A 27921-nucleotide genomic window follows, 5' to 3' on the forward strand; every position below is an offset into this window, starting at 1 on the left:
GTTACAAAGAAACATATTAAAAATGCAGCTAATTAGGCAATATTTTAAAGTCTATCAAGTCTACATAAAAGTAAGTCAAAAGTCAATTTGTAGTAACCATAATAATGAATATATATATATCTTGAGAGATAAGATGGGAATCTGTTATTAGATATTCTTTCTTGTTTTAATTTCATCTATGTTTAAATACAATCAAAATCTAAAATCTGAAATTCAATTCACTTGGATAGATTTACTTAGAATAAAAAAATAATATTTTAAATGATAATTTTATTACATGACTTGCACATAGTTGATATTCAATATATGATCAAGGAATGAAAATAGTAAATAATATGAACAAAACACTGCATTTGAGCATTATTTTTGTACCTGACTATAGTCAAAAGAAGAAAAAAGTAAGCATATCTATGGAAGCAAAACTATTACTTAGCCTTTGACCAATAGTTGAAAAGAGACAATGAGCATTTTTTCCTTAATTATTAATACTGAACACTATTTTCTAGTGAATGATTACTTTTAAATTTCTTCATTAAGAATGTTCAGTTTGTATCTTCTTTTGCCTGAAAAATATTTATGCACATTTCATAAGTTATTTCCATTAGAATTTAATGAATTATTCAGAATTTAATTAATATTTGTTAAGTACTTATGTGCAAAACAATGGAGTAGAGTATGTGCAAAAGAGTAGAGTTTAATTTGATGGGTTTTGTTTTTAAAGCCTTAGTTTGCAAGTGTCAAATTAAACATGTATCAGAGGTAACACTAAGTAAAGAAGTTGTTAATCACTAGTTATTCTAAAAATTTCCACTTTGAGAATGGGCTACCATTAATTTTTGTACTTCACTTTACAATACGAATGACCTTTTGGATGGGGCCTTAAATTTTATTTTTAAAAAGTATAAACATAAATTTTAAAAATTACAAAATCTTATTTTAAAAAATTGCAAAAATAAGCAGAAAAATAATGAAGAAAATATTAAGCAAATAGATAAAAATATAATTTTTTTTCCTAGGGTGTTAAAAAAAAAAACAACCCAGTTCAAATATGATCCTAAAGGGGGGAGGGGCATGAGTAGAGCTATTTTTTTTTCAAAATGGCTACATCAGTTAATAATTTCAACTAAAATGAAATGTTAAAACTATGGCAAGTATGGCAAGTAGCATGCATGAAGGCTTTAGAATCTCAAACACTGAGTTCCAAAGTCAATATTCTTTTTAAAATCATTAAAATACATTTAACCCTTCAAACCCTAATTAAAATAATTATAATGCATTTCAAGAAATATTTGCAAGATTTGTTTCTGCAAAACTGCACAACACAGCTGTTCTGTTATTTATATTTTGTTTGTTGAAAATATAAAATCATGGCTATATAAATGTATATTTTAAAGAGAACTTTTTAGAAACCTCTATCTTCCATAGGGGTTGATTTTAAAATCTCCGAAATCCTCAGCTGCAAAATTAAAAAAAAAAAATACAAATGCACCTCAAAATTGCTCCTGGCGCATTTAAAAATGCAACAAATCACTCATTTATCAATATAACAGTAGAAAGGCACAGGCAGAAACTTGTACAGGAACAGTTTACAAGGTAATTTCTTCATCACCACCACCACCAACACCAACAGAAGCATAACCTCCCCCCCTCTTCTTTTCTTCTCCGCTAAGTAACACACTCTTTCCACCTCAATCAAAAGGACGCAAAGCCAACCTTCAATTTGAGACCACGGAAGGCTCCGGTTTGAGAGAGGAAGAGGGCAATAGGGAGAAAGAGAGCTGAGAGCCAAAGCTGGGTGGGGTGCCTCCGCCCTTCTCCTGGGTGCACAGCTGAGTGGGCGGGCAGGCGGGCTTACGGGCTGGCTGCAGAGTGGTTGGTGGGCTCTGAATATTCTCCTACAAAGAAGAAGGGAGGGGAAGCAGTGGGTGGAGCAGGGCGGAAGCCCTGACAGGTGGGCCAGACAGCGTGTGCACACTGTGCATACTGCCAGTGGGGGATGCTGCTGCGAGAGGAAAAGGGGGTGGGGAGTGGCGGGGCCAGAGCAGGGAAGGTGCCACCGGAGAGGCAGAGCCCCGGAGCGCGGAGCTATCAGGTTGTGTTGCAAGAAACCAGGGTATGTTCGCTGTGTATGTATGCATCCTCTCCACCAGTCTGGCAGGAGGGCTACACGCTTGAGCGCGCTGGAAGCTACGTTCTGTACCTTGGTTCCTCCGCCAGTTAGAGAGGGTAGGTGCCAAGCGAGGAAAGGGTGGGAAGGGGCTCGCGCTAGAGCTAAGATTACTGTGGGCTGGACCCGCCCGCTAGGTAGCTCACTTGGGCGGAGGAGTAGGGGAAGGGGGAGGAGAAGGAGTAGGCAGAGAGGCTGCAGAAGCGCTCCCTGGGTTGCACAACGTGCAACTCCGGGCGCAGCGGCGGCTGTGGTGTGGGCAGAGGGGCGCTTGCCCGGGAATCCTTTGGCGGTGGTTGCTGGGGCCCTGAAGCGAAGCTGCTTTCCAGTTTAGACTGGAACGACGGCGGAAGATAGCCCGAAGAAGGGGCATGCTGCCCGGGGCTGCGGCAGAAGGAAGCGGGCAGCCGGGTGCTGAGGAGCCAGCCGGAGTGCTCAGGTGGGCTGCGCTCCAGCGCATTGACAGCGGCTCCTTCTTGGACTGAGGCACACATTCTTTGGCTTAGCTCCTTCCTTCCTTCCCTTCCTTTTTTCCTTTCTTCCCTTCCTAATTTCCTTTCCCTTCCTTCCTTCCTTCCTTCCTTCCTTCCTTCCTTCCTTCCTTCCTTCCTTCCTTCCTTCCTTCCTTCCTTCCTTCCTTCCTTCCTTCCTTCCTTCCTTCCTTCCTTCCTTCTTTCCATCCCTTCCTTTCTTTCCTTTCTTCCTTCCCTTCCTTCCTTTCCTTCCTTCTTTTCCCTCCTCCCTTCCTTCCTTCCTCTCTTCCCCTGTGTGCGCAGGCAGGTGTTACAGCAGAGGTGGGAGGTGTGCGTAGGTAGGAGGTGTTGAGAAAGGTTCGTCCCACCCTTTTTAAGGCAAGTGGGGTAACCCACCCTTAGTTGCCTTTTACCATCTCTCTGGCAATTCTCAGATTTTAAAGTGCCCCGGGGGCAGCAATTTCAAAATATTAAGTTTGGGGTGGTGCCCCCTCTCATCCGCCTGCACCCTTCTGTAATTCTCGTTCCACATGGTATGTCTAGGCTAAGAGCTGCCTGCACTCACTTTTCCTGGCAGGCTTTTTTTTTTTTTTTTTTTTTTTGGAAGGTGATGCCTTCTGTACTTTTAGGCAGTATTGAACAATTGGGAACTAATTCAGAGTTTGGAAAGGAGAGTGGGAGACGGAGAGAATTTAGTGTAAAAATTTCTCTGTTGTGTCTTGAAATCTGACATTTCAAAAGAGTAAGTTGTTGCTAAAAGGGGGACATCAAAAGTAGCTATAATGAAAAAGCCAGTTTTCTAACTTGAGATACTTAGTTTTTATGTATTAAGTGCCGTTTACATTTGTACCTGTGTTATCTGCAACTTCTTATGTGATTTCTTATGAAGGAGCAGTTATGGATCTACCTCACAGAGTTTGGGTACAGTTGCATCTCGGTGGCCTTTCTGCATAATATCTTGATAGGAACAATTTAGACGTGCTCTAAGACTTGCCATGAACAGACTAAAATAACGTGGAACATTTCTTTGCTTACCAATCAACTGCTTCTGATTATTTCAAAATTTGCCTATTTCCCATTTCTCAAATAGATTGAACATATCTGTGCTAAAATAGAATAAAGCCATAGAAATGTTTCATTTACATGAGTTAGTGACATTCTTTGAGTGTTTGTGGAAATTTTATGGTATTGGTTGAAACTAATTTGCTAACAGCCATTTTAAAATTTTACAATAATGGATGAATGTTTTAATTTTTGTGAGAAAATATTTCAAACCCTAAATTAAATGATATGATAGAATTATTTTAATTTTGAGTTGTGAAATTTTGTTTAAAATGTAAGTGCAGCCATATTCTGTAAACAGAATTCTTTTACATTGTTATTTTAAAGTATCCAATTACTAATATATAGCATATTAGGAGATGATATCTTTTTTCAGTTATGTCAAATTGAGCATTTTAATAAACCAGGTTTCCTTTTGTGGATATAACATCACTTAATCTCTGTCTGCCTCAGCTTCCCCAACTGTAAACTGGATATCATAAATAGCACTTACTTTACAATGTTTGTTATTAGGATCAAATGAGTTATTTATAAAGAAATAAGATGGTACAATACAGAGTGCTGGACCTGGACTCCAGAATACTCATCTTAGATTCAAATCTGGCCTTGGACACTTACTATCTGTGTGACCCTGGACAAGTCACTTAACTCTGCTTCAGTTACTTATCTATGAAATGAATAAAATATACTTATCTTTAAAATGGCAAACTATTCCAAGTGGCTTTGCCAAATAAACGCCAAATACCGTCACAAAGAAACAGAAGTGATTGAATCATAATCAAACAAAAACAAGTTCAGTGGTTGGCACATAAGAAGCACTTAATAAATTCTCAGTCCCATGCCTCCTTACCCTAAAGGTGTTATATATAGGAGGTTTCATATCAGATTAGTTATTTTGCTATTTGTTCTGTAATTATCCAAAAGTATAATAATTTTTTCTTCTCCTAGATGACTACAGGTGGCACTGTTGAAACCAAGAGTTAAGAGTTGTCAGAAGTTAATAGAAAATAAATGATAACAGTGAAGAAACGTGATTAAGCACAGAAACCTGAAAACCCATAGGTATGTAAAACAATTAAATTAACCATCTATGAATTTATAATTGTATTCCTACTATTACAAATACATTTGCAATTTTATCAAAATTTTAAAATCTCACTGTCTGACATTACCTTTTAAAGGCATATTATTCATATGCCTAATTTGAGGTATTTGCAGATGACTGAAAAAAACTCTTTGCCATCATAGACTAGGGATTATTTAAACTAAACAATGACAACAACACATACTTACATAAAAACACAATAGCATTAAATTTCTTGCATAATTGCAATATGTTATTTCTTTGGCATAACTGGATATTCTCTCTAATTGTTATTATTTTTTGTTTAATGGAAAGAAGTTTCTATTTATAATGGCTATATTAAATATTAGGAATCATTCATTTTTAGTAAACATTTATTAAGTTACTATTTGCCAATCACTGTGCTAAGCATTGGGGATACAAAGAAGCAAAGAATCAGTCCCTGTCCTCAAGGAGCTTACTCTCTACTTACTATCTAATGGGGCAACAATATGCAAACAAATATATACAAAGCAGGCTACATGATAAATGGAAGATAATTAATAGAGGAAAGATACTGTAATTAAAAGGAGTTGGGGATGGCTTACTGTAGTACCTAGGACTTATAATTGGAATATGTAAGATTGAGTAGTACTTGGAAAACATTTGGAAATTGTGTGGTGTGATAGAAATTTTCTCAGTGTGCAAAACTGTCATCATAAATATTTGAAAATATTATTTAAATTTTTAAATAATTTTCAATGGAACATTTTTACCAAAAAGGAATAAAGCTGTACTCTTCATGCAGTACTGGTATCTATTTTTAATAAAAATGCAAACTCCATTTTTGTTTGTGTAACAGCTGATTTAAATGATTAGAAACTCTATAAAGACAATTTCTCTTAAGCAAGTTTTTATCTTCTCTCTTGTATTGCATATTTTTCTCACCATATATCTTCCCTACAAGTTTAAAAACAGACATTTATTCATTTCCATTCTATTTTGATCTTCCTAATTAGGCAAGAAGAGAATAAGGAAATCAGAAATAAACATATAGCACCTATATAAATTTATGTGGCTCTTATATAACATGTTCTAGACACTGTGCTGAAAGATAAAAATAAAAATATAATTCATCATATTCTAAAAATTGAATAGAATTCAAATTTGAGATTTTTTGGTAGATGTGACATAAAAGTACAATTTTCAGATGTAACTATTTTATCACAGTTCAAGTGAATGGCATTGGTCATAATCAAAATTCATGTATTCCTATTCTAACATCTTCTATAGCCACAGTGGAAAGAATCCTGGGATAAGATTCAGAAAAGCTGGCTTCTATTTTTGACTTTTGCTAATTTTCCAAGTGACTTTTTTGTGGAATCAGTTCATTTCTATGAACTGTAAGTCTCCTCTCTTAAAATGAGGTAGCTGGATATGTACAGGCAGTAGTTTCCAAAATATGAATTAGATTCATAATGAAAACCTATACTGGGTATTCTCAGAGAAGTAAAAGAAAAGTTCTTCCATCCTATCCTAATGTTAATAAGAGATAATTTGTTTTTCTAGGAAGAAAAACAGAAATAGTCTATCTTTCAAGTCAAAAATGGAAATAGAGCAGATTGAGAACTTATCTGAATACCGAATTATATATGGTAAATTCATGATGGGAAACTATTAGGTGCTTTAGGATATATTTTTAAGAAATCTATTGTTTCTTTCTGTATATTATAAAAATATAAGCTATTTGGAAGTACCAAAATATATGAAAGCCTATTTCAAATAAATTACTTGAATCCCAGATTTGTGTTTTTTTTCTAATAGTATTTTATTTTTCCAAATGCATGTAAAGACAGTTTTATTATATCATTTTTTAAAGACTTTGTGTTCCAAATTTTTCTCCCTCCCTCTCTTACCTCCTCCTCAAGACAGTAAGCAATCTGATATAGGTTAAATATGTGTGATCCTTTTAAGCATATTTCCATATTTGTCATATTGTACAAGAAAAATCAGACCAAAAGGTAAATAAAACAACATGAGAAAGAAAAAACAAACCATTAAAAAAGGTGACAAAACTATACTTCAATCCACATTCAGTATCCATAGTTCTCTCTCTAGATACAGTTGGCATTTTTTATCCCAAGTCTGTTGGAATTGTCTTGAATCCCTGCATTGCTGAGAAGAGCCAAGTCCATCACAATTGATCATCATATAATCTTGCTGTTACTGTGTACAATGTTCTGCAAACCCCAGATTTGTAACATTACTTATCAGTGAGATTGGAGTTTAGGTGAGGGTGGATTGTACAAGGAAGACCTCCCAAGACTTGAGTCGAATTTCAGCTGTTTTCATTGAAATTACATAGTAGCTATTTTCCAAATACCCACTGTGCCTGTCTTCCCAAATCACAAAATGCTTGACTGGGCTCCCCTATAGAGATGAAAGAAACTCAGAGAAGAGCCAGAAATGTAATCATGGTGCAATTGAAAATTGATTGGGATTGATAACCAGATATCTGATCATTTTCCTGTTATAGTAGATATGGAACCCAGGATCTTTGAGAGACTTACTTTTCCTTGAGATTTCCCATTTTAGCCCTGCCCCTGTAGTATGATTTTAGAAAAGATTAGGCCCAGGTCTTGTTAATGATCTAGAGAAAATCATTATAGTTCAACCTAGTTAAAAGGACTCCAAGGGGACAGTTGAATCCTTGATTCAGAGATATTTTTATATATTCTGGATTGGATAACAAAACGGCTTTAGAGATCTCAGAATGAATATGGTGTCTGTTTTTCTGTCATCACCCAAAAAAATTAGGGCCCTGATGATAGGAATTGGAATTAGGACCCCTCCAATATGAATTGTTAGAGGTAGCTCTAACAATACCACTCCCTTAGGTTAGATTCAGTTTTGGGACAAAAATGAAGGACTCATGAGTCAAAAGGAGGTTTAACACATCAAGGGTATGTAAAAGGGAACAGTGGCCCTTAGCTTTTCTGGGGAGGTCTCTCGTCTCCACATGGAGAATAGGGGAGAATATGGTGAAGGACATAGTAACTTATGCAGTTTTCAGAAATCCACTGAGACCAAGTTCCTCAACTCTTTGTGGCTAGCACTTTTTAATGACCTTAGATGACCAGGAAGCAAAATCAGAGAAGCTAGAGTCAATCAGGTCCCAGGGCAACTTTTTTTTTTTTAAGTAAAACTTATGGAGGGGAAATTGGCTACTTCCCTTGGACTAGAGAGTAGAGAAATGATCCCTTGATTAAGGTGTACCAAGAATGTCAGGAGAGAAGAGAGAAAGGAACCTGGTTCCCCCCTTCTTTTTTTTCCTCCCTAAAACTGCCACCTGGAAATCCCTGTGGTTACTCATTAGCAGGGACTTTCCTACTGTGGGAAATCCCAAATCTGTTCTTCAGGGCAAGGAGGAAACTTTTGATATGAATTCTTTTCAACAAATATTTATTGAGCATTTACCATGAGTACTGTTTTAGGGAAAGATGGGGGAAATTGGGATGTGTGGAAGAAAATAGATAAAAGCTTTAAATCAGACAGCTACTAACGAGGCTCACAATTTAGAGGTTAGCATTTACTTCTCACTATCTCTTGCCTCTCATTTCCAAACTGCTTTCAAGACCTGCTGAATTTGTCTATGTCATCTCTCCAATGTACCCTCTCTGTTCTTCCATACTGTCACCGTTGTGCTATAAGTCTTTATCACCTAGTACGTGGACTGTTGGGTTAGCCTGCTGATAGTTCTACTTGCATCAAGTCTCTCCCCTCCCCAGTTTATCCTCTATTCAGAAATCAAAGTAATTTTCCTAAAGTGTAAATCTGCCCAGCACTGCTCCTCCTCCCCCCAATTAATACCAGTGGCTCCCAGTTGCCTCCAGGATCACCTAAGAATCTTTTTGTTTAGCATTCAAAGTCCTTTATAAAACTACTAGCCCTCTCCTTGTTTTCCAGTCTTCTTACTAACTCTCCAACATATAATCTTAGATCTAGTGACAGTGACCTCCTGGCTTCTCCACAAACAAGTCAGTATACCTCTTATCTACAGACTTTGGCTGTTCTCCATGTCTGAGATGTTTTTATTCCTCTGTTCTGACTGCTAACTTCCATGGCTTCCTTTAAATCCCAACAAAAATCCCATCTTCTAAAGGAAACCTTTCTTAATCCTTGTTAATTTCAGTGTCTTCCTTCTCTTACTTATTTCCTTTTTATCCTGTATATTTATCCTGCTTAATGTTTCCTCTAGTAGATTGTAAATTTCTTGAGGACAGGGATTAAATTTTACCTCTTTTTATATCCTCAATGCACAATGCCCAGCACATTGTAGGCCCTTGATGTTTATTGACTTTTCCTCTTCTCAGAACTATCTTCAGGTTATTGTGAAAGGTTTTGACTTGCCCCAGCACCATTAAGACTCAAACCCAAGAATCAAAACTTGAACTCAAATCTTTCTGGCTAAGGCTGGGTTGTAGAGGACCAGAAGATATTGGGGAACTCTGAGAGAAGTATACTTGAAGGAAAGATACTTGTAACAGGGTGTTAACTCAGTGGAATTGATGAGGTAACGGTTCTCCAGTTTACATATACTTAGTATTAGTATGGTGATGTAAAGATTCTCTAGTTCACACATACTCAGTGTGCTATAGTGATGCAATTATATTAAGGTATATAAGGAAGGAGAGGACTGGAAATGAGACATTCTATCTTTGACCATCCTCCTGGTATCTTTCTTGCCTCCTGCACTCCTCCACTAAGCTCAAGACTCGGTCAGACTGTGACAGACACAGACTGTGTGAAGGAAACAATAGAGACTTTAGACTCTATTCCTGTCCATCCTCATGGCGACTATCCTGCTGAGACCAAGGCCCATCCAGAGGATCTTCAGAAAGCTATCCCAGACATTACACTGGGTCTCTATAACTACATTACTCTGGCTCTCATTTTAAAGAACTCATTTTAAAATGCATATTCTTATGATATATGTGCTGTTTCTTCTTTGAGTAAATGAAAGTTCTCTGGTTCTGATAAAATAGGGCACATCAATTATCAGCTCTTAATAGATTTCTTTTAAATAAAATATTGCTCACTTTAAGGAGAGAAGGGGGAAGATGAGAGAGAGAGTAAAATATGGAAGAAAGAGAAGAGAGAGATATGAGGGAGGAAAAGAAAAAGAAGAGAGTGAAAGAGAGGGAGAAGAAAGGAAGAGAAAAAGGAAAAAAGAGGGAGATGAAGTCAAAAAGGAAAGAAAAAGAAAGGAAGAGAAAAGAGGAAGACAAATGGAGGGAGAGAAAAAGGAAGAGAAGAAAGAACAAAAGAGAACAGAACAAAAAGAAAGGAAGAGAGAAAAGAGAGAGGGAGAGGAAGAAAGAAAGAAGAGAGAGAAAGAGAAAAAGGAAAGGAAGACAGTGAGAAGAAGAAAGGAAGGAAGAGAGAAATAAAGGGAGAAAAGAGGAAGAGAAAATAAAGAGGAGAGAGAGATGAAGACAGAAAAGGGAAATAAAAAGAGATAAGAAAAATTGAGGAAGAGAAAAAGGAAGAAAGAACAAGAGAGAAAAAAGGAAAAGAGAATTGAGAGAGGGGAAGCAAGAGAGAAAAAAATAATGAGGGAGAGAGAGGAAGAGAAAGAATTAAGAGCAAAGGAAGGGGAGAGAGAGAAAATGAGAGGGAAAAAGGAAAGAGAGAGAGGGAGGGAGGAGAAAAGAGAGAGAGAGAGAGAGAGAGAAATCAGAAACTTGTGTAACCTGCCTTTCTTGGTAGCTGGCCCACACTCTTAACAGGAACTTCCTTGATATTGTTGCTTTGATAAAAATGGAGATGCAGTGTGGCATAGAAAGATTACAGTCTGTTCCAATACTTACTAGTTATGTGACTAAGTCACTACTCCTCTGAACATACTTCTTCATTTATAAGGTTGGCATAATATTTGCAGTTTTGCTTGGGGGAATATTCTTTGTAAACCATAAAGCATAGTATAAATGTAAGCTGTTAATAATAATAAAGTGAAAGCTGGGGCTTTTCTTAAGCAAGAAAGGAGATGAAACAAGGGACTGCAAACTTGTGAACAAGTTGTAAAATTGTTACTTTGATTGGCACTGTGTCACATCAGATCTAAGTAGGAAACCAAAGATCTAAGTATATTATTCTTCAAGATCACATGAAGGCATTTTTTCTTATTTTAGAAAGTTAAAGCTGTATAGGGACTAAGAGCACACATGCTAAATGAAGAAATTCAAAATGATAATGAAGAGGAGGCTAGTTTGTGATCTTTTACTTTCAAATTTGTTTCTGTGTGATAATTTTTCTTTCAGTTCTCATTCTGTCAGCAGGACGTAATCTTTAAATTCATCATTATGGTGCATTCAATCTATCATGGACATGCTTATCAATGTGCTATGATTCAAAGGGCTTAAAGTATAGTTCTTGACACAGACTTTTTCTCTGCACCTTGAAGAAACACTAAAAAATTATTTTGTGATAGGATGTTGTGGAATATCATCATGTCTGCCATGATGAGACATGGGTCTTTTGGTGGATTAGGTCATAATTTAATAATAACAATAATAATAGCTAGCATTTATTTAGATTTGCAAAGCAATTTACAGATGTTTCATTTGATCCTCACAACAGTCTTTGTTAGATGCTATTCTGAATGACAGATTGGATGACTTTTCCTCAGTCACGTAGCTAATAAGTCTTAGTCATGATTTGAACAGTTCTTCCTGATTCCAGATCTAGCCATCTAAGTACCTCTAAAAGGCAGTTTTTTGAGTAACCAGCAAATGATTTAGAGGTTTGTTAAATAACAAGAATAGCCAATAATTTTGATTCTTGTGACCTGAGATTGCAAAGGTAGAGCCCTAACTTGTCAGGGGTTTTAAAGATTTTGCATCAGGATATTGATATCAGAATTGGAGGAAGGTAGATATATGTGTAATGAACTAGTCTGAGCCAACCTTTTCCTTACTCCTTACCATTTTGACCTTTATAAGTTAAGGCAGTATGGAGTAGTAGGAAAAGCACTGGAAAAGGAAGGAATCATTTATGAAACACCCACTATATTTCAGGTATTGTGTGAAGCACTTTTACAAATATCTTACTTGATCTTTGATGATAACTCTAAGTAGCTGCTATTATTAACCCCATTTCATAGTTAAGGAAAATGAGATAGACAGTTAAGTGACTTGTCTAGGATCCTATAACTAATCAGTTGTCAGAGACTGGATTTTAACCCAGGACTTCTGGACTTCAGGCCCAATGCTCTATCCCTTGTGCCATCAGTTATCTCTTATAATACTATGGGAACCAAAGCTATTCTTTATTCTTCTTTTTGAAACCTAGTCACACATATATTGTGAATAGGTTGGAAAAAGGATGGTCCTTGAAGGTTAGTGAGGTGGTTTAGGAGGGTAACAGACACTTGGAAACAACAAAAATAATTTAAATATAGAGAAGGATGTTTCATTTTCTTTTCTCCTATGAGATACCTTGATAGCTTTTAAATCTGAAAATATAAATTAAAATATTAAAATAACAACTTTAACAATATGTCAGTTTTCCATTTTTAAGTGTTATTTTAAAAATATTTCTATAAAATTCCCTGATTCTTTTAAAATACATACTCCATAAGAACAGAAATGGGGCCAGGATTGAGAGAAAAAAACAGTAAGAGGAAAGTAGATAATTTCAGTATCCTAGGATAAGACCCTAGGCAAAATTTGGAGGATGGTCACACTGAGGGCATTTTTTTGAATATTGTTAAAAATGGTTAAGTTCTCTCCTAGGTATAATGTCATGTGAGATTATACACAGAATTTAAATCCAAAGAACATGGGTATTTTCTGTGATCTCAGCCTATGGGTAATTCATTAAATAATAGTCACTTAAAAATTTGCATGGGATTATTTCATAAGCAAAAGAAAGCTGGTGGTTGGATTTTTAAAATCAGAATTTAAAACAAACACTAACATATGAACAAAGAATCACATAAAGAAAGCCTTTTTATATAATTTAGTTTTATCATTCCCATTGACTGATAACTAATACGTAAATTAAAGAATAAATGGAGCATTAAAGTAATAGACTACTTGGAATTGTTGTTCTATTTATATTATTGAATCTTCAATATTTGTAATGTAAACAATATTTTTTTTGGTTTGCCAAATTAAAGATTAGAACTTTCTCTGGGAGGTGTACTATTGCTTTTTTTTTTTTTTTTTTTTTTTTTCCTACACTGATGCTATTCAAGGAATTCTCAATGGTCGTCAATTATGTAATAATTATAGGGATTAAGCTAGGTCTTTAATTTCATTGGTACAGGCGATCCCTCTTGAAGAAACTTCTATCACCAGTGAAGGTCAGTACCTTTTCCACAACCTATAATTGCTTGGGGGACACTGAGAGGTTAAGAGAAGTCCCCAGTTTGTAAAACTAATATATGAAGTAAGGAAACTCTTTTGGTAGACTATGTTGCCTTTTTATATCATGAACTACATAATAGAGGATATATTTCCATTCAAGATGAAATAAAGAACTTTGTTCAGTTTCACCAAATGAATGTCATCTATTTTAAGGTATCCTATTGTGATTTTTAAATTTACTTCTACACATAAAAAAATTTGCTCCTTATTATTAATGTATAAGATAAAGTTGTCCTTCTCTCTAGGAAAGCAGATTCCTGCAAAGTGATTTTTTTTTCTTTTCCTGTTTTATGTTCATTATAAATTCAATTGTTTACTTGCAAAGGAACATAGGACCCAATATGTAGAGATAGGAACTTCTCCATAAGTTTAACATTAATTCAGTTAGTCAGGAAACATTTATTAAGCACTTCCTATGTGCAAGCACTGTGCTAAATAGGGAATTTTGAAAAAAAAAGACAAAAGATAGTTCCTACTCTCAAAGAAGGTCACAATCTGTCAGGGGACACAACAAACAAACAAACATATATAATCTATAGACAGGAGAAAAAAGAAATAATTTTTTTTAAAAAAGGGAAAGTACTGGAATTAAAAGGATTTGGGAGCCTTCCTGTAAAAGGTGGAATTTTAATTGGTACTTAAAGGAAGTCAGAAGACTCAGGAGGCAGAGCATTCCAGGCATAGAGAATAGCCAGAGAAAATACTTAGAGCTGAGAGATGGAATGTGGTGGTTGTATAAGAGAACCTACCAAATGGGGTATGTAGTTAATTTTTTTGAGTTTTAACAAAAGTGTTTTATAACTTTTTTTAGCAAAAGATATTGAAACTGATTTTACTTTAACAGCATGAAATATTTTTCATTGCATAATCTGCTATTCTTAGGGATTCTTCTCTTTAAGCATTAACATTATTCAACTTCATGAAAAAGTAAATTTTCATAGCAAGCACTTGCTGATTCATTGTGATATGTCCAATAGGGGGAGAATGAGAATGATCTGATAATGTGGTCCTCTTTATAACATTATTCTTGACTCCTCTCTGTGCACAATATGTTAGCTTGTTTCCCACAGTTTTCATTTTTATAGTTATTCTGTATGTAGACCTTGGTAATACATTGACCTTTAAGTTCATTTTCTATTTCTTCTATAACGTAACAAGCTATGGCTCCATTTCTAAATATTTTCTTCCCATTTTGTGTGATAATTTGCTCAAGAGAATCCAAGTCATATTAGCAGATGTTTCCTATGCCAATTATATATTTAGGAAGGAGAGAATGAAAAGCTTAATATTTTAAAATGTGAAACACTTGTAAGCAGTTATTCTTTTTGTTTGAATTTCTAGTTAAAATTCTATTCGAAATTCATAGATTTGAAAAATAAGCACCAGCAATATTATAACAACCATATTCGTTATAAGAACTCTGAGCCTCCCTTCCCTCAAATGTAAAATGAAGAAAGTGGAATGAAATCACATGATCACAAATTAGTTAGAAGGGAGCCAAGAGATCATGTAATCTGCACCCCCCATTCTGCAGATGAGGAATTTGAGGCATAGTATCCAAAGTCAAATGAGTAGTGATTAAGATGGGATTTGAATCCAAATCCTTTGATTCCAAAAACAAAGTTCTTTTTACTATACCACATTGATTAACGTTCCTTCCAGAGCTAAGATTTTGCTTCTTCTCATCTTTAAAAGATTCATAATTAGAAAGGTATGCTAATAGATGAAACAAATGATATTGTCATTAACTTAAAAGAACAAAATTCATTTGCATTGAGCTTTATTTGGGTAGTGATACTAAATGCAAAATATATCATTGATTTAAGAAACCATACAGCCACTATGTATATATATATATATATATATATATATATATATATATTTACCAACTATAATCATCTATTTAAACTGAGATCTCCCTAGTTTAATTCAGTCATTCCTGAGAAATCAATTAACAAGCATATATTAAGCATCTACTTTTTGCTGGGCACGGTTCTGGATACTGGGGAACACAGATGGAGTATGAAACAATACTTGTTCTCAAGGGGCTTACAGTCTAACACAGAAGGCCAGTACATATACATATAGTTCTTGCTTTACATAAATGCACAAATTCTATGTTTCATAAAGAATCTAAGTGTGGATTCTCAATGAGGATCTGATTGAGCTGCTAGCTGCAAAAATTGCAGAAGATGAAAGGGAAACTTCAGAACCCAAGGTTCACATTGAAATAGATGACAGAAACAGCTCATCATTTGGATGAATTTTTTTCCTTGCATTAAATAAAAGGTCCAAATAATTAGAACTTTAAAAATTTAAAGACTGGTTGAGCATGATATTTCTTTTTTTTTATTTAGAATTTTTTCCACAGTATATATGCATGAGTAATTTTTTTATATTATCCCTTGTATTCATTTTTCCAAATTATCGCCCCCCCCCCTCCACTCCCTCCCCCCGATGACAGGCAATCCCATACATTTTACATGTGTTACAATATAACCTAGATACAATATATGTGTGTAAATACCATTTTCTTGTTGCACATTAAGTATTAGATTCCGAAGGTATAAGTAACCTGGGTAGATAGACAGTAGTGCTAACAATTTACATTCACTTCCCAGTGTTCCTTCTCTGGGTGTAGTTGTTTCTGTCCATCATTGATCAACTGGAAGTGAGTTGGATCTTCTTTATGTTGAAGATATCCACTTCCATCAGAATACATCTTCATACAGCATTGAAGTGTACAGCGATCTTCTGGTTCTATTCATTTCACTCAGCATCAGTTGGTGTAAGTCTCTCCAAGCCTCTCTGTATTCCTCCGAGCATATTTTTTGCTATCTTAAGAGAAAGAAGGAGAAAAGAAAGCTTCTGTCCATACATCTATCAATAGTTTCATTAAAAAAGTTGCATAGCCAACCACCAGTTATAAAGGCTAGGTGTTGTGGGTGGGGAAAGAGCAACATATTACACACCTATATTTAACTTTACTGCACTAGTGTGCAAACTTTATCATTATTTTTACCTTTCATTTAATAATTCTCTTATCATGGCACAATATTTAATATATCTTAACTTTAATACTTTTCAAATCTTCTTTAAAAGTATTATTTTGTATAGACAGATGGCACAGTGGCTAAAGCATTGGCCCTGGAGTCAGGAAGACTTCTTCCTGAGTCCAAATCTAGCCTCAGGCACTTTCTAGTTGTATGACCTTGAGCAAGTAATTTAACCCTCTCAAACATAACCATATGTATTAAAAATTAATTTACATGTGTAACAAGAAAAAAGAAAACAATAAAATAAAATAAATCACTTTACATAGAGGTCTGTGGAGTGGTCCATTTTTTTAAAGTGAGAATTGTCTATAAAAATCAGTGAATAGAACAAAATACCAATAGATACAAAGTAATTAAAAGCAAGGTATTTAAGATTAGCAGTTGTAGGATCAGGAAAAGTTTTATGTTAAATGTGATGTTGGATCTGTGATCTTAAAAAAATGAAGTTGGGTGAGGGGATGATGCATTCCTGACTTGGGAGGTAGCCACTTTGTTTGGAATCTCAGCATGTAGGAAGAGAGTAACCTCTATCACCCCCTTTATCTAAGAGAGCAAGCAATCCAATATAGGTTAAATATGTATAATCTTTCTAAACATATTTCCATATTTATCATGTTGTACAGGAAAAATAAGACCAAAAGGGTGAAAATAGTATGCTGCCTCCTGCATTCACTCATCTTTCTCCATATGGCTAGCATTTTCACCATAGTCTTTTGGAACTGTCCCAGATTATTGCATTGCTGAGAAGAACCAAATCCATCATAGTTAATCATCACACAATTTCTCTGTCACTATATACAATGAGGAGTAACCTATAGCAAAGTAAGGGTGGACCTAGATTGTTAAATGGCTTCAAAAGTTAAAGAGAGAAGTTATTATTTTATCCTAAATGCAGTTGAGATCCAATAGAGTTGATTGACCTGGTGACGTCTGTACTTAAAGAAAATAATGTTGACAACAGTGTGGAGGATGTGGTGAGAGGTTTGAAGTAAAGAAACAGTTTAAGAGACTACTGCAAAAATTTAGGCAGAAGGTGATGAACCTGAACTAAATTGTGAGTACAGGGGAAGGATTGTTGGATGCTAGAGAAGAATAGAAAGGAAGAAGGGAAGGAAAGAAGAAGAGAAATAAGGGAAAGAAGAAAGGGTGAAAGGAAAGAAAGAAGGGTGGAAGAGAAGAAAAAGAAAAGAAGGAAAAAATGGATTTGGAGTCAAAGATCTAAAATCAGTATTTTTAAGGTACTAAGGGGCCTTTTAAAGCTAGTTGTTCATTATCTTTCACAGTGACTTTTTTTTTAGAAAGTGCAAGTTTTAATCTCTATGAAATATCATTATATATGCCTTTATGGTAGTGACAGAAATGTTAGAAGAGATTTGGAATTTTATTTGTTTTCTCCTACCCCTCAAAAGAATGGTAACATATCTCAAATGCTCAGTGGACAGAACATTGGACCAACAGTCAGAAAGATTAATGAAATAAGGTTCAAATCCCAGCCTCAGCCACTCAACAGCTTTGTGACCCTGAGCAAGTCATAACTTTCATTTGCCTCAATATCCTCCTTTGTAAAATGAGAATAATAATAGCATCTACCTCCCAGGGTTCTTATGATGATAAAGTTAGATAATATTTATGAAGTACTTAGCAAACCTTAAAGCACGATATAAATTTTAGCTTTTATTTTTGTATCAATTTAGAAACTAATGTTAAGCTCTGGGAATGATCTTGGGTTACATAATAGTATTTTCAAAACAGTTTCAGATTTTAAGATATGACAACTAGGTAGAGCTTGAAATCAGAAAGAACTGAGTTCAGATCCTGATTCATAAAGTTTACTGTGTGACCTCAAGCAGTTCTCTTAAGTTCTTTGCTTCAGTTTCTTCAGTTATACAAAGCAGATAATAATAGCACCTACCTCCCAGAATTGTTGTGAGGAATCAAATGAGATAAGATTTGGAAATATTTCAGCATAGTGCCTGACATGTAATAGATGCTATACAAATGCTATCATTTTCATCATTATCATTATTCTACAATTCTCGTCTTGCATCCTAAGTGTTATAAAATCATAGTTGAAAACTTGGCTTTGGTTTCACAACTCAGGATTGTAAAATTTCTTAGATTTTAAATTTTGGGATTTTAGGAGGATGGAGAAACTTAACAGTTTTTTTTTTAAGTCTGTAATAATATTTTATCCTTCAGCCTCCTTTATTATTTTACTTCAAACTATTACTTACCCCTCTAATACTCGTATGTTATATGAGCAGTTCATATTGTTGTGAAATGCTTGTTTAAGAAATGAAATAATTGCTTTAAAAATAATGCTATTTAGGTAAATAGTCAATTAGAACATATTGTATTATATTCCTCCTTTCAATGACATTCCTGACCACTGATTGCTCATATTTATAATATTATGAACTTAAAAATTGGAAAGGAACGGTTTCATTAGCCTTACCCTTTTCCAAAAGCTGTCCCTGAAAGCTGATTATTTAGCCCCAGCTTGAAGATCTCTGTTGACTGGGAAATCGCTATGTCTTAAGCTGTGGTTTATTCTAATTTTGGACAGCTCTAGAATTTTTTAGAGAACAGCCTTGATGTCATTCAAACTTGTATTCATGCTCTGCCTGGTTGTGTGACCACAATCAAGTCACTTAAATTCTTTGTATTTTAGAAGGCATTAGAAGATACCATCATGCATTTGTAAAGGGAACTTGCTTACCAGGAAATTACAACTCCTCAGGGCTGCTAGATGGTACAGTGGGTAGAATGCTGGACCTAGAATCAGAAATAATTGAGTTCAAGTTCAGCTTCAGACACTTACTGTTTGACTCTGAGTAAATCATTTAATCTCTGCCTCAGTTTCCCCATCTATAAAATGCAGAGAATAATAGCCACACAGGGTTGTTGGGTGGTAACATAATATTTGTAAAAGAATTTATAAACTTTAAAGTACTATATAAACGTTTGTAGCTCTTTTTATCCTATCTAGAATTGTAGTAGGAATTGATTTCAAGCTCTCTGCCCTGTAATTTGAACTTCTCTCTTCCTTTTTCGAAAAATTGGAACTACTTTTTACTGTCCCCATTGACTGTTCCTTTCTTCCCCTTTTTTTGCTACCAGTTTCTACTTTATTTTAAAAATATTTTAAAATGATTTATTAAATTTCTCTTTATTATTTTTCTAGTCCTATGTTGTATGAAAGCTCAGAGAAATATGATTCTGGGACAAATTGCTATTACTAATGTACTTTTATGGTTAATGTTCTTACGATAGCTCAGATGGAAAAAATGATTGTGTTTTGTGGTTAGATAAAAAAATTGGAATGTACTTTTTTGCAGACTTAATAAAAGCATTTTCAAGCCAACCTTAGTAGCCAGTAGCAACACAATCTGAATTTCTTGTAGGAATGTCAAATTCAGTTTTCAAAAATGGATTTTATTCATTCATATTCTTCCATAATTTCAATTTTTTTCATAATTTTGTGTTTCTACTAGGAGTACTGATATACTTCTGGTCATCTAGATACATAATTGGTAATATACCAATATAATAAGGTATATTATTATATACCTATATTATTTTTTGTTTAGATATGATAAAGTTTCTGTTTCTCCTACTGTTTTTATTTTTTAATTTAATAGATTTTTATTGATTTATTTCATTTTTATATTGCTTTGATTTCATCTTGCATCCTTCTTCACCAGGTATATTTTGAGAATTTTCTATTTTGTGTTTTGAAAATTACAGATCCACTAGGGGAGGAAGTAGAGGGAAGGAGGGGAAAATTTGGAAAAATGAATACAAAGGATAATGTTATAAAAAAAATTACTCATGCATATGTACTGTCAAAAAATTTATAATTATAAAATTAATAAAAAAGAAAGAAAGAAAATTACAGATCCATAACATGGTGACATCTGCCAAATGCAGTATTAGATTTTATAAGTCATTGCAGTTGTGTAGTAGTTTTGTTAATGATAATGCTTTAGTTTCAGTACAATTTAATTTTTGAAATTTCAAGAACATTTTTGGAGTTTGCATTTATAGCATGGAGATTTCTCATCTGTTAGTTTATAAAGGATAGCAAAGTTATATATAGTTTTGATTGCATAACCATATTTTGTAGAAGATGATAACTTTTTGCAGTTCTGCAGTAATATGTTTACTGTTTCCATAATATTCTTGCATAATTTACGTCTCCTTATCTTTCTCTAATTTCCAGTGGCAATCACTTGGTCTTATTTGGTGGGAACATGAATCTGTCCATTCCTATAGACAAATCTCAACAACTCCTCAGCCATTTGTTCACTTCTCTGTTGACATATTATTGATTGACATGATCTGGATGCCACATATGAAGGACCTTTTAGTTCTTAGATCTTGATTGCTTTATAGGCTATATCTTGAGGCAAATCAGTATTGATTATATTCAATAAATCTATTGATCATTCTATGAACTTGTGTATGTGTTCCAAAAATACTTTTCTGTCAGTTTTTAACTTAATTGTCATATAACTTGAGCACATCAACTAATGTCCCATCTCTTTTTGACATGGAAGAAGTAATTTTTCTTTTAGCTGCCTTTGGGATAGTGGGTATTATGTTTTATTAATCTTACAACAGAATCTTTTGTGGATACTTTCTAAATTCATCGCCATCCTTTTTATTGTTGCAAAAGTATGGCTTAAGTATGGTAATGCAAAATGTATAAATTGTTGTAAATGTAGTCTTCCTATTCAGCATTATCGTTAGGATACTAGTAAGTTTCTTGACCTGCACAACCAGTTTCCTCCTTGACAATTTTATGCTTGATATATGTTGTCCAGAAAAGATAAACCTGTATCTAATAACTCTATTTGAGCTCTGAATTTGAGCTTACATACTTTAGTGTGTAAAGAGTTTTACACTAATTGAGTTCAAATTGCATTTTCATATCATTAAAGAAAATTTCTTTAGAATGAAGGTTTTGGTGTGGAATTTTTTTTTTTTTTTGGTAGAACTATATCACTTAATTATCCATGCACAAGAAGTAATTAGTATATAATTCACTTCTCTCTTTGACTTAGGATCCTTAATCAATTCCCATTGAGAAAGATAATGAGAGGTTTAATTCCAGGCAGAACCTTACTGGGTTTTAAAGGTATCATATTGCATAGTAATTGTTCTTGATGTTTCCACGTAAACATCCAATGCTACAATGTACTCATTATATTTAGCTCTTTTTATATATTTAAAATATATGAATAAGCCTAAGTATAGAATTAGTCAAATGCTTCATGATAATAAAAGTATATAAAAATATGGCCCTTTTAGACTGCTTGTTCAATAATTACTGAATCAATAATGAGTTCTTTCTTTAAACCATAGAGACTTTTTTGGTTATTTTTGCTTGAGGTACCATCTTCTTGTAAATATTCTAGAATTTTTGGGTAACATGTTAATACTTTGTATACAGTAAATATATAGCACATTATTGGTTTCTGTTTGGAGGCATCATTGGTAATTCTCTTATCTTTTGGTATAGAAGAGATATAGAAGAGATATAGAATCAGAGGAGATTTAATGCCTTCTATTAAGAAAGATAGAATCAGGCTTATATCTGAAAGGAAGATGGTAAAGTTCTTTGCTAGTAATTCACTAGTCTTTGTAAAGAGTTTGAGCCAATAATTATGAATCTTCTCTGGATCTACTATTTTTGCAGAAGAAAAAAATTCTATTTTAGTCATCTTTCGTGATATGCTCTCATTCATTATATTGAGAAAGCTCAAGCTTCAGGCCTTGCCCTTCATTGAAGTTCCATTTTTGTTGTGTGGGACTTCTTGTGAATTGCTATGTATATGACCAGAAATTTTCCAGATGCTCCTTTGGATGTTTTTGCTCTCCTCTGATTTCTTTGTTTTTCAAAACTCTGTAGTGAAGTTTTTGATTGAGGTTGAATTGTTTATTTTGTTTTTTGCATAGTTCTGTATTATCTTAACCTTTAAATTTTTGTTTTTAATTGTTTATTGAGAATGTCTAGAATTTCTGTTTGTATTTTTTTTTTTTTGCTCCACATGTTTCTTTTATTTTTTTTTTCTTGCCACCTGGATCCCTTGAGGCCTCTGATTGACAGGACTATTTCTAATGGTGTTACCTTTTCACCCAACCATAATTGGGCAGCAAAAGTTATATGGCTCTTTTAATTTTAATTTTTGGAAGAATTGGAATGAATTGGAAGACTCATGATATGGTCCTTCTAGTTAAAATGCAGAGAGACCCATCAGATTTTATCATGGGACCCTACAGTTTGCCCTGTAGCTATATTCTTCAGAACCTGAGCACTGGCATCTGGTCTACTTATGCACCCTAAGAATCCCAGGAATTTTTTCCACTGATATATTCTTAGGAATTCCAAGCCTTTCCATCTTCCTAATAAATAAACTATGTGTTGCTTCCTCAAATAGAATGTGAATACCTTGAGGACAATAACTATCACTTTTCAGTCTATCTCCACACCTTAATACCACAGTATTGGGCACATAGTAAGAACTTAATAATTATTTTTCACACATTTTATTGCTTTAAAAATGAATTAGCCAATTAGCTTCTAGTTCAACCTCATAAATCTCTTTAGACATCCTTCTTGATCTGTATCCCAATCCCTACTCCTTTTCTTCTCTTTGAAATTGTGAATCTTGTCATTAGAATTTTATTCTTGAGGCTTCTTATCCCACTTGAGCTAATTTCCTTTTTAGAATCTTGTTGGATCCTGGTTTTTAATTCTTTTTACTTGATATTTAGGGGACATAGCAGTTCTTGCCCTTTAAAAAAAAAACTAAATTCTTAAGGCAGAGTCTATAGCTTCTAAGATTCCTGTAGTGTTTTATTGGCCAACTAATCCTTCCTTATTACTTAAAATAAGATCCAAATGGACTCTTATCTTTTCAGCCTTCTTACATTGTTATTCTACTATAGTCAAGCCATAGTAGCCAATCATACATACCAAAGAACTTAAAAGTACCATATATGAAAGCATTTGTTCTTGACATTGTGTGGTATTATTCAAATAGAATATAGTTTTCCATGTAAACATCAAATGTATTCACTATATTTGTCTCTTTTTTATATAATAAAAATATGTGACTGAGCCGTAAGTACAGAACGTATAAATTTTACAGCACTTTGGTATGACTTGTGTCATAATTACTGAAGCATAATGAGTTGTTCTTTAAAGCCTCAGAGACTTTGGGGTGATGATGTTTGGTTATATCCCATTTCTGTGCTTTTGTACTGGCTTTCTCTTTCTTCTCACCTCTACTTCATAGAATCCCTGGATTGCTTCATATTTCAGCTTTAAAATTAGTTCTTCCTAGGGGCTTTTTCCTTTCTTCCAAAATTACCTTCCATCTATTTTATATGTATCTTTTATGTACCCATTTATGTATGTTATCTACTTTATTAGAATGTAAGGTCCTTGAGGGAAGAGATTGTTTTTACTTTTTTCAATGTGTCCCAAGCACAGTGCATTGTCTGGTACATAAAATTTTAAAAATTAATAAATGTTCATTAATTGATTCTTAAAAATGAAATTAGTGAGTCAAATTAAGGATTTATCAGCTACTCTAGCTTTAATAGAGAAAAATCTCTTAACAAATGTCTGAATAGTTGAAATCTCCCAACACAATCATATCCTGTCTCTATGTTAGCTTTCTGATTTTCATCTGAAATTTCTTTTCTAGTTCCACAGTATTCATGATTTATTTCACCGTTCTTTCAATTTCCTTGGTTTTATCCAAATGTTGATGACCATTTCCCCCTTCCTTAAGTTTATGGATTTCCACAAATCAGTATACCATGGTACCCCATGGTTTTTTTTTTCCCTCTAAAGGAAAGTAAATACAAAAATACAATTAAGCAAACATAACAATAGGGGAAAATAGTAGTGTCTTGGAAAACTTCTTAGGCTGAACATCAATATCTAGGAGTATCGAGAATCAAATTGTTTTTGACTTGTTATAAATGATTAATTAATCCTGTCTTTTCTTTGAAATTTTTCTACATGTGATTAGTATCACAAAATTTGGTGCAATTATAACATTTTCTGATTATTTAATGTCTTAATATTAGCTCTGACTCACTTAAAGATTAAAAGTTTCAACAAGGAAAGGAGAATAATATTTCTCTTTTTCTTTTGTAGCATATAATATCATGTTGGTCACATAGTGTATGTTCACTGTATGCTTCTTCTTGTATTTAATTATGTAAACCATGAAAGTTTAATCATGTTTTGACACTCTTTTTTGCCATTTATTGTAAATCTCAAGTCATCCAAAGATAAAATTTCTTAGAAAAGATATTGAGTCTATCAATCAGTCAACAATCTATCACATATAGACAAAAGTAATAAAATTTGAAGATTGTGGATGTTACCTGTTCCTTCATGAATATGTAATTTCACTGTTTTTTTTTAAATTGCCTTTCAGAAAGCATTTATTTTATAAAATGAAATATACCTTAAAAGACTCTTTTTTTTTAAAAGTTTCTTCAGACATGTCAAAATCATTTGTATTCCTTAAAAGATATGTAACTATAGTGACCCAGATAGAATATAGGTTAATAGACCTAGAGTTGGAAGACACCTTTGAAGTCATCTAGTTCAGTTCTCTTGTTTTACAGATGAAAAAACTGAAACAAAGACAGGTTAAATAAATTGCACATGGTTACATAGATTATAGATGGTGGAACGCAGATTTGAATCTCAAATTTCTTCCCAAAATCCACAATCCTACCACTTTGCTGTTTCCTAAATAATAGAGTGATCCTGCCACTTTATTCTGTTTCCTGAAGAGAGTGATCCTCTGATAATTAACATCAAATGAGACATTAATTTGGACCAGTATGGTCAACTAGGTGGCCCAATGATTGATAAAACATAGAGCCTGGAGATCAAATTCAGTCACAGATACTTACTAATTATGTGACACTGGGCAACTAAACCTCTGTTAGCTCCTGTTTCTTCACATTACAAAAGGGAAAAAACAACATCTACTTTACAAGGTTGTTGCTAGGATGAAATGAATTTGTAATGGGATTTGCATAAAGTCATACTATATAAATACTTTTCCCCTTTCCTTCTTTTTCCCTTCTCAGGAGGTGTTGTCCATCAGTTTTTGGCACTTTTATAGAGGAGATATAGCACAAAGTCCAAATTGAAGAAAGATTACCTATAGATAGTGAGGACCGCCAGACCCTCTTGTCTGTGAATGACATTATATGAATGCCATTAAACTTTGGGATATTTCAGAGCATCCTAAATAAAGCTATACTCAATTAGATTACTCTAACTATCCATACAAGAAAAATTTAAGTGGATGAAAAATGGCTGTAATCCTATTACACATAGCTAGATTAATGACCCATAAAGATGGTCTATAAAGTAACTTTGGACAATGTTTGGACAATTTTTCTCTAGTTTGTCACTGTAGACTTGTCTGAGGCAGTTCTCCACGGTTATGCTGCTGGTATGTCTCAGAGAGAGTACCTGATTCTAAGACTGGCATTCTCACTGCTGTGCCATAACACTTTGTTTTCATAATGTATACTCAAATGATTTATTGTTACATTTTCAGTAATATCTTGAGTTGTTAAGTAATTGTGGTGTCCTAATTTGTTTGTTTTGAACTAATAAGAATTTTAAGGAATTTCTAAAATAAGTTAAACTAATTAAAATATATAATCATATGAGGGCATTTAATCTTCAGCATGACTTAGTAAACAATAATATGTAAGTCATTCAGTTCTTGAATACATAAAAAATCCATAAGTATGTATATCATGAAACCTAAATCATTGGCTCTGTTAAGAAATATTATTTCTATTGAAAGAACATTAGGTCAAAAAGCAACCACCATTTAATTACTAGTGTTGACTTCATACATAGGTATTATGAAAAAACTAATGAGAGGAAAAAGTATACTTCTTTGTATTTAAAAACAAGCTATTTCTGTGGCATCTAGTGATTTCTGAGAGCAGTTTTGAATTCTTTGGGTAGGGTGTTATTTGAACATTTTCTAGACTGTTTCAGTCCTGAGGTACATTCAACAATTATGACTCTCTTCTGATGGGGATCTACCATGGACTTATATCTGATTCATTTCTTTCAGAGAACTCTTTTCACTGAATTGAAAATTTTGCCATTTGGTAGGGGGAAAACAACTTCCCTTAGATTGTTTCTACTAGAGTTTTGGTGCTGAGCAGGATTCCATAGACTTTTGGACATAGATTCCATAGTTTTAAGTTTTGGAAGGGAAATATGGATTCGTTTTCTTGAATATGGATTTGCCTCCCAATATGGCATAAATCTGAGCACTTATAAAATGAGCTGTTATCATATGAAAACAAAAAAAAAAAATTGGTGAATCAGGAACTGACATACTAACTAATTTTAGTCACAGTCAACTAGCATTAAGTAAACATTTATTATATACCCAGGCACTGTGCTATGTTCTGAAAATAAAAAGGAAAAAAATGGTGGTTTCTCTTTTCAAGAAGTTTTTACTTCATTGTGTCTTTCCTAAAACCTATCAATATATTAGGACCAGGCTTGAACCTTGTTCAGGTTCAATTTTCTTATGAAATGAATATGTCATTGAACAATTTCTAAAAGGTTTACATAGTCCAAACATAGCAAAGATATGCAATAAGGTTATAATGGCACATGGCTTCTATAGCTGATTGTTTCCCTCTTATCTCCCCTCAGAGAGAGATATCTCTATGTCAGCATGGCAGGATGTGGTGACTTGCATGGTCTTCAAACATCCATCAAATTGGAGTAGCCCCAACTCTGTGTGGCTGGGACATGTTCTGCCCTTAGGTGAATGGAAAGCTGTATCAAGGGAAGCAAGGGTCAACCAGGTCCCTGGGACAGCTTTATGTTCTTCTAGGCAAAACTATTCCTTATTGGAGGGGTTGGTAAATATTGGTCCTAATACATTATCACTCCACACTTGCTATTTCTCTTTAGGCTACAACCCTCCTTCTGGTCAAACAGATTAGCATGTTTACTTTTATTTCACTATTTTTCCCTTCTTTTACCACTTCCTTTATTCCACAGCTAGTCAACTGCCAAATCTGTTGATGTTGCCCTTTATAGCATCTCTTGCATCACCCTCCCATTTCTCTTTGGTCACAGGGGGATTCACACTCTCAGTATTTCTCACCAGGACTACTTCAGTAGATCTTTAGCTGGTCTTCCTATTTCCATTCTCCAATATTCCTGATACATAGAGCTTATCATGTCACTTTCAAAGATAAATTCCTGTGTTTTGCATTTAAGTCTCAAAAACTGGCATCAACCTACTTTTCTAGACTCATGCTTTTGTGTGGTTCTATACAAATGGCTCTGATTATTCCTGAAAGTGACATTCCTTCTCTTGCCTGTGCACCTTTAAATAAGCTGTCTCCATACTTATAATGTTCTTGTTCACCATCTTTCCCCTCTTAGAATCCCTAGTGTGTCCACAACAGGCCTTTGTAGATTTTTCTTGCTCTTCCCTGCCCTATTATATTTCCTGATCCCTATAACTGTTAGTATTCCAGCTTTGTACTACTTAAAATTGTTTTGTAGTTATTTACATTTATATGTATATGTATTTGTTTATTCACATACATATAGATGTCTATATAGATATGT

The 27921-nt window shown here is 34.0% G+C and overlaps 1 long non-coding RNA gene across 2 annotated transcripts in view; it reads left to right on the top strand.

Moving 5' to 3' along the window:
* Positions 1-2037: 2037 nt before the first annotated feature.
* LOC141561322 (uncharacterized) overlaps positions 2038-27921 on the top strand; it is a 138748-nt gene continuing 112864 nt past the window's right edge. Inside the window, exons 1-2 of one of the 2 annotated variants that reach the window (XR_012488021.1) lie at positions 2038-2113; positions 4651-4764. This is a non-coding gene — a long non-coding RNA (uncharacterized LOC141561322). Of the gene's footprint in view, positions 2227-4650; positions 4765-27921 lie in introns of both variants that reach the window. The other variant, XR_012488020.1, reaches the window with a different exon arrangement.

Source organism: Sminthopsis crassicaudata, chromosome 3, assembly GCF_048593235.1.
Source record: "Sminthopsis crassicaudata isolate SCR6 chromosome 3, ASM4859323v1, whole genome shotgun sequence".
Taxonomy (NCBI): Eukaryota; Metazoa; Chordata; class Mammalia; order Dasyuromorphia; family Dasyuridae; genus Sminthopsis; species Sminthopsis crassicaudata.